This window comes from Protopterus annectens, chromosome 2.part2, assembly GCF_019279795.1.
Source record: "Protopterus annectens isolate FY-2018-M chromosome 2.part2, PAN1.0, whole genome shotgun sequence".
Lineage (NCBI taxonomy): Eukaryota > Metazoa > Chordata > Ceratodontiformes > Protopteridae > Protopterus > Protopterus annectens.
Genome location: NC_056730.1, coordinates 790796395 through 790808652, shown reverse-complemented (window position 1 = coordinate 790808652; position 12258 = coordinate 790796395).

Sequence of the window (12258 nt, the reverse complement as noted above, 5' to 3'; positions counted from 1 at the left end):
CACATATACTTATAGTAGAGATTGTATCAGATATTTGGATGTGAATCTGAAGGTAGATTGTGAGGACAAGAAGCTTAGTTCGGAAATTTATTGGAAACCAACTTTTTCTAATGCTTATCTAGATTTCTCAAGCTGGCATCCCTTATCCCAAAAAAAATCTATTGTTAAGGGACAAATAGTGAGGGTTGCCCGCATGGTAAGTGAAGATGTAACATTTGAAGGTGAAGTAGAGTTTATTGCCCAATTATTTGAGAAGAGAGGGTACCCCACTAATATGATACAAAAGATTGTTAAGGAGGTGAAGACCAAAATGTTTTGTGGAGTATACAAGCATATTTTAAAAGGAGGTGGAATTGATATCGTTATTGGCTCAGGTGAACCCATTTTGCATAGAAATATAAAGGTCAATGGACCACTTAGTTTTATTACAACATTTAACCTGGATGGGGAGGAAATAGTGGAAATTATTAGATGAAATTGGGGAATTTTGGCTTGTGATGTTCGTCTTACTGGTAAAATTGGTATGAAACCTGGAGTAGTTTTTAGAAAAGATAGATCTTTTAAGAATATGCTAGATTCAAATGGTAATAATAACAAAAAAAAGAAAAAAATCGGTTTGGCCCCCTTTAGGACTAATGGAAATTTTAAATGTGGAATGGGTACTTGTTGTAAAAACATACTGGAAACCAAGGACACCTTTGAGTTGAATAACAGGGCATTATATATTACTGGCTGTTTCAATTGCAATAGCATGAATGTGGTCTGTTTGGCTAAGTGCCAAATGTGTTGTGCATTCTATGTTGGTAAGACATGCAGGTAATTTAAGGATAGTATGAGGGAGCATCTTTTAGATATAAGAAATCAGAAACTTACAAATGCTTTAAGCAGACATATACAAGATTTCAATGGGCACACTTTTAAATTCTTAGTGCTCTAGCAAATTGTCAAGGATAGTCAAGGGGCAATTTTGGATGTGCATTTGGATTTATGTGAACTGAGGTGGCAATTGAGACTAAATGCTACCCAGTTCCCAGGAATCAATGAGAATATTAATATTATGTGTAGTTTGAAGTTAAAAAACATTTTAGGTTAAATTAAGTATAACATCTTTTTTATACATTTTTATACATATATACAGTTTTCATATTCTGACATCTAAAGCCACGTTTAAGTATATTGTTTGAATGTTTTAATTTTAGATATTAGAATCATGGTGTAGGAAAGTTTTGTATGAAAATGTTGTTTTATTAACCTTTAGATTTAATTTTACACAATGTATTATGCATATATAAAAAATTGTGCAAGCAATTGTATATAAATATTACTATGTAAATACAATTCTTTATTGAAATTATAAGAATATATACTTATTGCAGTTTAGTATTCAAGTGGGCCATTAATGATGTTTTTCAGTCCCCTGGTAGGAGAAATAATCACATATCAAAAAATTACATGATAAAAATTACATAAAAAATAATTTTTTTATATCATTTTTTTCATATCATTTTATTTTATTTTATATATAGTTTTTTTTCTATATGAATTTGTTGTATGTGTTTTTTTGAGTGGATTGCTTTAAGTATTATGTTCATCATATTAATTTTTTTAATTGAAATGGGTAGGATGGGTGTTCATGGGTATTTAAGAGCATGCTGCTTGTTTTTTTTTAAATGTTTTGAGGAAGGTCTGATTGTGGGAAGAAAGTGCTCAACTTGTATTTTGTGAAGCAAATAAAGTGTCTGGTTACCTACAGTGGTTGTGGAGTAGGATTTATGTATCGTTCTTGGCAGTTTCCTGTGTTTGGTTAATTGATATGTATATATCATGTGTTTGCATTTCTGCTTTGTCTGTCTAACGTTCTTGTATAACTGATTTTAACCATATTTTCTGACTCAAATGTTTGATTCTCTGTAAACTGTTTGTGTTTTTTGGAGCTTTTCTCATTGGTTCTCCGCTGAAAATGGGCCTTAAGCCCAGCTGGACCAACCTGGTTAACAAATGTCAATATATAAATAAATAAATAAATAAATATTGGTGGTCCTCTTCTCATGGGTGTTTGGAAAATATATGTTCTCACCAGCATGTGTTTGCATGATATCCAGGAACTGGTGGAGTACCCTGGATGCAGATGCCTATGAGTCCCCCATGATGTCCCCAGTAGGTCTTTGGAAGGTACCTGTAGCTAGTATTCTTAAGGCTACACATACCTTGGCTTCAACTGGGATGGGTTCCCCTCTGTTGGCTCTGGGTCTGAGGTGAGGCTGGCACAGCTTGCAGAGTTGCTGAAGAAGGTCCCTGTCCACCCTGTAGCACTCTGCTACCTCCAGATCATGTAGCCCCTAGTAGGTTACCCTGGGTCTGAGCACTCTTCTCCTCATCCTCAGTCTGGGATGGTTGTCAGCATTATCCTCCTCAACACCCTCTGTCTCTAGCACATACTGATGTATCAGAGCAACAGCAGCCCCTAACATTTTGTCAGTTAAGATTCCCCCGAGTGTGTACACCAATGGTGCAGAGTTTGTGGGAAAAAACAGACTGGAAGTGTTTGCATAGTTTATACTGGTGTGCTGCAGATGCTGCCTGTGTGATTGGCTGACTATGAAACATTCCACCTGCCAGCTATATTATTTGAGCTTGAGTGCCTTTATTCTGCTATTTCCCATTGTTTTTTAATTTCCATTTCTGCCTCTACTAAGCCCTGTGGCATGCTGCACATATCTACTGCTCAAATGTGAACACTTTTGCTGGTTCCTGTTTTTTTTTTTTTCTTTCCGATGTGTTTAAGTCCCGCGATGCTCCGCACAAACCCCTGCAGCTATAGTAAAGAGTTTTGAGCAGAAAGGACCCTCCCAGGGAGACAAACACACTCAGCATTTCTTAAAGTAGCTCAGACATACCCCCTTGCTTAGCTTTGCTCAGCTAAGCACAAATACAGGCAGCTGAAATCCAATGTCCTTACATCAAGCATGACACACCCCCTTTTCATGTCAGTTGCTTCTCCTGCTTACACTGCAGCATTATAGCTCTACACATGTAGGTGCATGTGGACACGGTCTTCCATTTTGCTATTCAGTAAATTTAGCTCATTTGCATAACCCACTGCCTTAGTCCATAGTTATACCCCTACTCCATAGCCTATCTCCTTAACTACCAGTGTTACCTGTTATTGTTTTGGTTCTACATGCTACCCACTATAATGGCAAAAGTCATATTTCACATATAATTGCCTTTTTACATTTTTTTTAAATTTTCTGCACAATCTTGTTTGCACGCCACTGCGCTCTGCTTAAATGGCTGAAATTGGCCACAAAAAATAAACTTTTATTTTTATAATTTTGCAACTGTTTTCCATGCCAAAGGCCATATTTTTGGCTATTGGCATGTGTAATAGTCATAATACATGCTCTACTTTGAGCTGTCATGCCCCCATTTTAATTTTTGCAGAAATATACATGGTTAGTAACCAGATACATTTCTGCAATGGACACTGCTCTGACACGGATGCCTGCCTGCTTACTGAATCGCTAATTCACCTCATTTGCATGGTTTTAACCAGCAAATGAGGTAATTAGCATTATTCAGTGGTGTCCATGTCAGAATAGTGCTGGCAGGCTCATGCATGCCCCCAGCCTTGTTTACTGGATTGCTTGGTGGCCATATTCCATGCAGAAGCGGCTACACTATTCAGACATGGAGATTTTCCTTTATTGAATCCCAGCCCACATGTACCGAATTACAGGTATACCATGCTTTAGTCACAGTGCCTGTAGCAAAATGTATCAACACAGCATTTGTATCTTAGTTAATGTATCTCCATTCCATACAAATTCCACATTTATAAATACTTTTATTCTTGTTAGTAACATAACCAGTTCTTCAAGAATCTAAACTCATTTTCAAGTTTTTTTTCTTATAGGTAAAATATGGTTATGCACCTACTATCTGGAAAATTTCAACTTTATCTTGTAAAATATTTTAGTATGAGCTAATAACTTATCTGATATTACTGCTATTCAAACTGCAGTCTAAAACCATGGCATGTGTTCCATCAGGCTCATGTTACCTCGATTAGTTGTTTTATCAACTAAAATTATTTTAACTTCCCTTAAATTAAGCAACCATTTTTTTTTCTTTTTCTCAACCTTTCATATGTCTAAATGTAAAATTATTCAGTGTAAACCCTCTCTTTTCAAACATTTTTTTTAAACTTGGGGATCATTCTCATCAGGCACTGTTTTTGCAATCCTAATTTCTTGGCTTTTTATTACATTTTTCTTTACCCATTTGGGGTGTACACTGTTGGTATGCACATGGCAATTAAAAATGTCTGCTTCCTATAATCTTTAATTTTACTATGCCTGAGGTGTCATGCAAATTCATAGAGATAAAAGGTAAATAATAATACTAGATATCTGAGAACTAAACAGTAAAAACATATCACTAGTGCTATTTAAATACATAACAAATGCATTTTCCTTGTCACGGGGCTGCCTACTTTGTATTCTGCCTCTGGTACTTGCCACACTGCCTGCTGTCACAAAGGTTTTGGGGCAGGGAAATTGCTCACATCCTGAACTTGGTTATTGCATTATGGTGCTGTATGATTCTTTGTGCCCCCAGTGAATTGGCCTCAGACATGTGTCTTTGCAACTTAATTGTAGTATAGTCATTTGTCTCCAGCTAAATATCCCTACAGAGAAATGTTCTAGAACCTACACGTCCAAATCCCTCTGTCATTTCACCTTATCAGGAATAAAGAGTACACGGTCTCCTCTTTGCTGTGGTTCTCCAGCCAACTTTGCTTTAAAAGTATTACTGTAAACATAAAAGTCGCATACATCCTGTTCAAAGATAAGACATTCAAAATGTTTTCCCCTGCACTGAGGGAATAATAATGTGAAGCTAACTGCAGTATACCTCAACATTCAATTTAAGTAAATAAAAATAAATGTGTAAACAAATAACGTGACTGATGAAAAATTATTTTTCAGTTCCCCAAAAGGTGAAGTATTAATGAAAACACACAACAGAAGCATGTAAAATAGCAGTATCACTCATCCATGTTAAGAATATATCATTAATAGAGCATTTATAATACATTATGCTGGACCTGAAGGTATCGTCAGTACTGTTAATATTCATTTCCTCCCACTCGGGTATCACTAAATCAGCATATACAGTTGCTATAGTAGAAGCCCAGTCATATTCTAATTATCTCATTTAGTAGAAGAAACCATTGTTTTCAAATACCAGGTTCTAAGTTATGCTTAGTGTACTAAGCACTGTATTTAAAAATATACTTTGTCTTACATACTTTTTTATGAGTATCTCTATACTCTATGCTACTCTACACTCACAGCATATCCCTCTGTCTCGAGATCCATGAGTTGAACCACCCATAGTTCTCATTAAATTGAATAAATATTCTTACTTAATGCTACAGCTACATGCTATATAACATCTTTTCTCAAATTCCATTCATGTAAACCTCCTCAGATATCATTATTGTTGCATATAGAGCTGTTCACATTATATAGGAAAGGCTTGAAATTCTTGTCTAAGTAAACTGGTAGAGACTTGGTTGCCCAACTCTGACCTCAAATTGTCAGTCTCATAGATTTATTATTTGCATTGTTGCACATTTGGGGAAGCATTGAGTACAGGTACTTAGGGGCTATGGATGTAAAATTACTCAGACTGTGCATATATTATACATTTTGAAATATACAAATCATGGATAGCATACATGATATGCACAGCAACTTTTTTTACTTCATAACTAGTAACTTCTGCACTTCTTTAAAAACAACAGGGTCTTTCAAGACACAGTGCATAGTATGTGTATAACTACCTCTCTTCATAACTGCAGTTGCCCCTCCCTTATTAGATGGTCATATTTTATAGCAATTTAGGCCCTCATCATTAACATAAAAACATCTTCTTAGGGACTTTAACAACCTTTGCATAAAGTGGCACATATGGACTTCTACTAATAAACAATGCTTCCTAGAATTTATGATTGCAAACTTCCTCAATCAACTAGTACCTACCCAACTCTTGTTCTTATGGACACAGCCCTACAGGTGCTTTGCCCATTCATACCCTCACTGATCAAATTGCATCAATGTACTGTTATTTGCCATAAAATCCCAGTAAAGGCCAGCACCCAGTCATCCTAAAAGACTTTTCCAAGGCTAAAATCCTTGCAGCCAGTGAAGACTTAAGACATTTTAACAGTCCCTCACAGATCAGTGATCCTATAGCAAATTATAATGCATATACCAAAAATTCATGCAGTCATCTCAGCTCTTGCATAAAGGTATGCATGTTCCTTTTTGTCAATGATACAATATCAGAAAATAATCCCTCTAGCAAAACTCAGCTAAGAGCAAACGGTACAGTAAAAAGAAAATCCTCATACTTTATGGAATAGAACAAAAACACACTATTCTAAAATCAACCATAAAAGATTTAACAAAGCACTTACGAGAACAACCAAGTCCTGCTGAGCTAAGTATGAACTAAAAACTGCTACTATAACAAAGGAAAACCACCCTGAATTCTATTTTTTATGCCCTGTGATATATGTCACTCATCAGATTATGACCAATTAGCCCATTTGCTCCTTTAAGGAGGCACAAGCCTCAGCCAGCCAATTGTTGCCCCAGTGAGTTGAGATTCACTCAAGGAGGTCATTCTTGTTGATACAGGGAGTTATCCCTCCCTGGACTTTTTGGAACTCCAAACTCTCTTGCTGCTTTGAGGGATGCCTAAGCCACCAGTCTTTCAAAGGAGAAACATGTGAGCTTATCGGCTTGACTTCCTACCAACCTATGCTACTCTACACTCACAGCATATCCCTCTGTCTCGAGATCCATGAGTTGAACCACCCATAGTTCCCATTAAATGTCATCTAAGTGCTGAGATGAGCTGCTTCTTCCTCCCTTCATGATGGAAGATCCATGTACAGCTCCATTCCCATCCTACCTCCCTTCTATCTCCAGCTCTCCAGCTTAGCGTTATTCAGTGGTGTCCATGTCAGAATAGTGCTGGCAGGCTCGTGCATGCCCCCAGCCTTGTTTATGGATTGCTGGGTGGCCATATTCCATGCAGAAGCTGCTACACTATTCTGACATGGAGATTTTCCTTTATTGAATCCCAGCCCACATCTACTGAATTACAGGTATACCATGCTTTAGTCACAGTGCCTGTAGTAAAATGTATCAACACAACATTTGTATCTTAGTTAATGTATCTGCATTCCATACAAATTCCACATTTATAAATACTTTTATTCTTGTTAGTAACATAACCAGTTCTTAAAGAATCTAAACTCATTTTCAAATTTTCTGAGTTAATTGAAGTGAGTAACCTGGGTCACTGTAAGGACTTTTCTCTCTGTGCCACAGGAGGGGGTTAGCCACATAATATTTTTTAATCAAGTAAAGATCTTCAGAAATAATAACTTGAATTGTATCAGGTTTAATTTTAATGTCACCACTCACTCAAATTCCAATGATACAACTAATGTCCTTGAAGAGAAGTTCAGCTCCAAATTCTCCCTGCTTTTACCTCAAAACTTCCCTTCACCTCCAAACTTCCCAATACAAACTATGGAGTCCATAGCCCTCCAGCCAATAATTACTTCTGAGCAGGTACTAAAATACTTCTCCAAGATCAAAATTCTACCTTTGTAGGTCCAATAATATACTGGGCTGATTCTTATAAGATTTCTTCCTTAAGCAGTAGAATCACACTGTTTCCACTGGATGCATTCTAGAAACCTGGGGGACAGGTAGTAATTTATCTGTTTCTCCGGGATATTCCCTCTGCAGGATCTGGCAAGTGTAGACCTGTCAGGTTCATGTGCACATTTTGCAAGATAATGGAACACATCATCTTTACCATGGACTTCATAAACTGGTACACAAGGCATTCACAGTCCCAAAAACCTAACATAGTTGATTTCTTTGGAAGTCACAGCAGCACTAGATGAGGGTAATAGCATGTATACAGATTATATAGATTTACTTAAGGATTTTGACATGATACATCCTATGGCATCACTGAAAAACTGTACAAATTCAACATCAATCCATATGTCACCCACTAGATTGACAAATGACCCATTGATAAACACCATAATATCTGAGTTAATGACACAATACAGTCTAAGAGAATCATCACCAGGGTTGTACCTTAAGGCTCTGTTTTGTAACCTCTTCTATTTGGCATCTAGTTCCCCAGTATCAAATAAGACATTAAAGGATACTGGCTCACCAAGTTCATGGATGACTGAAAATCTGGAACCATCATAAGCTCCCATGAACAGACTTGTATCCAAGAAGATGGTCTAACTTAAACATAATCATGATGCCATGATCACAGTCTAAAGCTGAACATCAAAGGTGGCACATCATGCAGCTTGTGAAACAGGAGATATAACATTTCTACTAAAGAAATGATATCCCCTTAAAATAAATACTGTTATTGGAGACCTACGCACCTTTGTAGATAATCCATATATCATTTACAGAAAATGAGTTCATTCCAAATATAGGGAGTTGACTGAGAGAGGCATCTACCATGCCAAACAGTTGTTTGTGTTGAAATACAGACATAGGCGACTTTGACTTGACCACTGATGGTGAAATTGTTTCTAATTTCTTCTTGTTGCTTACAGTTTTATAAAACAAACCCTCACATCTATTTGCAGTCAAATGCCCTCTGCATAGCACTGCCACCTCATGCAAATGTAATGGGTCAATGTGCAACTGTAAAACAGCTGAATTATTTTAAGGTAGTTATTCAGGTAATGTCCAGCAAGCCTTACACAGTAGAAGTTATGCAGTGCATTTGAAAACAATTTCATTATCACTTGTTAGAAATAAATTCATGTGTATTGTTGCTAGTGGTTAGATCTGCATGTTGCTGAACAAAATATCTAAGAGGATCTGAATAAACATAACAAATCTACAAAGACTAGTGAGGCACAAGAAGTAACAAAATATGTTACAAATAAAGCTAGGATTTTGCTAGAAATAGTGTAGATATATAAGGGTGTACATCTAACTGCTGGCCCCTTGGATTCAAAAAGGCTGACTACAATGACAGATATTTATCTTGGAAGACAATTCAGAGCTTATCTAAACAATCCTGTATTGGTTTGTGATTGACTGTGCAGTAGCATGGTAAGAGAAGTATTTATTTGAATTTATATTTTATTTTTTTACCACTTTTTTTCACTGTTTGTAGGGAGGAAGGGACAGCATGTAGACAAGAAGACTTAGTTTGATTTATATTTTGTTATTTTACCTTTAATTTTCACTGTTAGTTGTTAGAAAGAGATAGCTGTTAGAAAGGCAAACTCTAGCCATCACAAGAGGCCTTCTCAGCTATAAATTCATAAAGACTGCAGACAGAACAATCCAGACCTTATCTAAACCATCCTGTCTTGGCTTGTAGTTCATTGATCTTTACCATTAAAAATAGGTGTGACAATGAGCAATAGTGAGCAGAAGCTACTGAGCAATGTAAAGGAATTCCAACTTCTGCAAGACTTTCACAACTTATACAGTCAGAGCAACAACTTTACTGTATTGAATTTAAATATTACTTGTATAGTGTTTGTGTGATTTTTATCACAGAAGTTAATTTAAATTCTCATTGAATTCTGCGGTAACTGATTTTAATTATTTGTTACTTTTAGAATTTTTTATTTATTTGCAGTTGAATATGGATTCCTTAAATGGGTATGCCATCAGGATTTGCTAAAGCACTGATATCTTGTACAGTGTAATACATTCTATGTAAATTTAAAGGTAACACCAGATAACACTAGTGATCTGTGTTCTTCGTGTCAAAAGCTAAATGATTTGCTTACTATTATTGGTAGTAAATCTAGACTTACTAATGACAATTGCACTTGTGCTATTGCACTGCTTTGAGAGCTGCTGTTACATACATTAATGACTACACTGATGAAGTAATTAATGTTAACAAAGTGCAAATAGAAAACATGTAGGAAAGGATTGGTCTGTTGTCTGTAAAGGTCACTCAACCTCTATGAAACAATATAATGCTGCTGACAGCTCTAGATTTCGTGATACAAGTATTCAGTAAAATGAAGATTAAGAGCATATAGAAGGAAATAAAGACGGGAAGAGGTTCACAACAGTCTTCCAACTCCACCTTTCTCAACATCCTCAACTCCCTTGCTCCCCTCCAAACTATCATAATCAAAGCTAATACCGCTCCTTGGCTAACCAAATCAGCTAGATCCCTGATGAAGAAACGTGACAGCATATGGAAACTATGGACTAAAACCAAGACCCCTTCTCTCCTACAGACCTACAAAGAACTTAGAAATCAAATAAAGAAAATAAATTATTAACAAAGACAAGATCAACCTCTGTGCCAACCCTCCCACCACCCTAAAATCTGACCCCAAAAAATTCTGGAGCACAATGAATCACTTAATGCATCCGGAAAACCCTTCCCCTCCCAACACTTGTCCAAATAAAACCTCTGAAGAAACTGCTACTGAATTTAACAATCATTCCATCAACTCTATAGCTTCCATTATTAATGTTCTTCCCACTCGAAAAAATACTAATAACTCCCCTTTCTCAGCCTCTCCATCTCATCCTTCAAACTCTTTCTCAACCTCTCTACCTCTTCCTTTTAACTCTTTCTCCCTCACATCAGTCTCAACTATATGAAATCCCTATTCTCTGAACTCAAACCCTGCTCCCCCTCAGCTGATAATCTACCTTCTTACTTCCTACAGACTGCAGCTGAACCCCTAGCCTATCCTGTATCCATCCTGATCAATCGGTCTATCTCTGAATCTGCAAATTATCTACTCCATCCTCTATCTACCATCTTTCTGTCCTAGCCTTCTGTTCATTATATCTAAATATTCTCCATCTAGGACACTATGTAGCTCAGACCAGGACTTGCTACAGATCTATAAACCCAAAACCAAAATAGTGTGTCTACTCTATAACTATAACCCTGCTTCAATGTGCAACCAGCTACCCCTAGAAATTAATTCTCTTGTCCAAACCAAGCATTTCAAACTAGCCACTCAGAGATACCTAACAAACAAATGGTCCTGCCACTGTAGTCATTCTTCCTGAAACTACCCTACCATAGCCTCTGTTTCCTTCCTCCCTATACTGCCTAGTTAAATAATCATCTACCCCTCCATCTCTATACTTAAATCCACTTCATCCATCATCTACCCCTTCTGTAACTACACTGTATATAACCAGTTTAGGAATTATGAATACTATACTTCCTTTCATCACTCTGAACCACAGTTTTTTTGCAGTAAGACCTCTGTCATTATATAAAACTGCTTTCTGTATGACTTGTGTCTTTTACTGTACAGTTGTTCAATTGGATGATTGATTAGAAAGTTTTTTACTGTGCAATGTTGGACACTGTACTAAGTTGTTTAACTGTTATGAGTTACTGTAATAGTTATCTTGTTAAAATTTTCAAATGAAAATGTCTTATTAATTGTATGTAAAATGTTAATACTGACTGTGGAGCTTTTCTCCTCGGGTCTCCACTGAAAATGGGCTAAGTGCTCAGCTGCACTAACCCATTTAACAAATGTAAAATAAATAAATAACAAGGAAGAAAAAGAAGTTAATACATGTCTGTAAATCAAAGAGAATATACACTAAAAAGAGCATGGCTTTGTTATGTAACACACAGATTACAGGGAATGCTAACATTTTTTCTTTTAAAAAACCTGCAGTCTACAGATATAGGCATAATTTTCCAAAAAGAAAAGGTTAAAAAAAAAAAGAGACAAGGGGCAGGGGAAAAGGAAGAATTCATAATTGAACATGGAAGGACTGAAAGACATTACTGTAAGAAAAAAAGAGTTGAAAGACAGCAATGACAACATGGCTCAAACTGTGGATGTACAATGCCAACTGGATAAGAATTTTATGCTTGTAAATATAATAACAATAAAAACAGTGAGATTAATAAGACTAATGGTGATGAAGATCATTCATTTGTAACAACAGAGCAGATATTATTGAATTAAAAGTTGACAGTTCTTCAGATCTGGTCAGAAAAGATATTCTTGTAATTGGAAATTCAGTTATTAGAGGAACTAATACTCAATGTTTGCTGAGATGATGGTGAACATTGAATAGTGTTATGCTTGCCAGGAGCAAAAATAGATGTGAGACAAGCCTTTGAATGCTTTAACGTAAGGAAGTACTGATCTGTTTA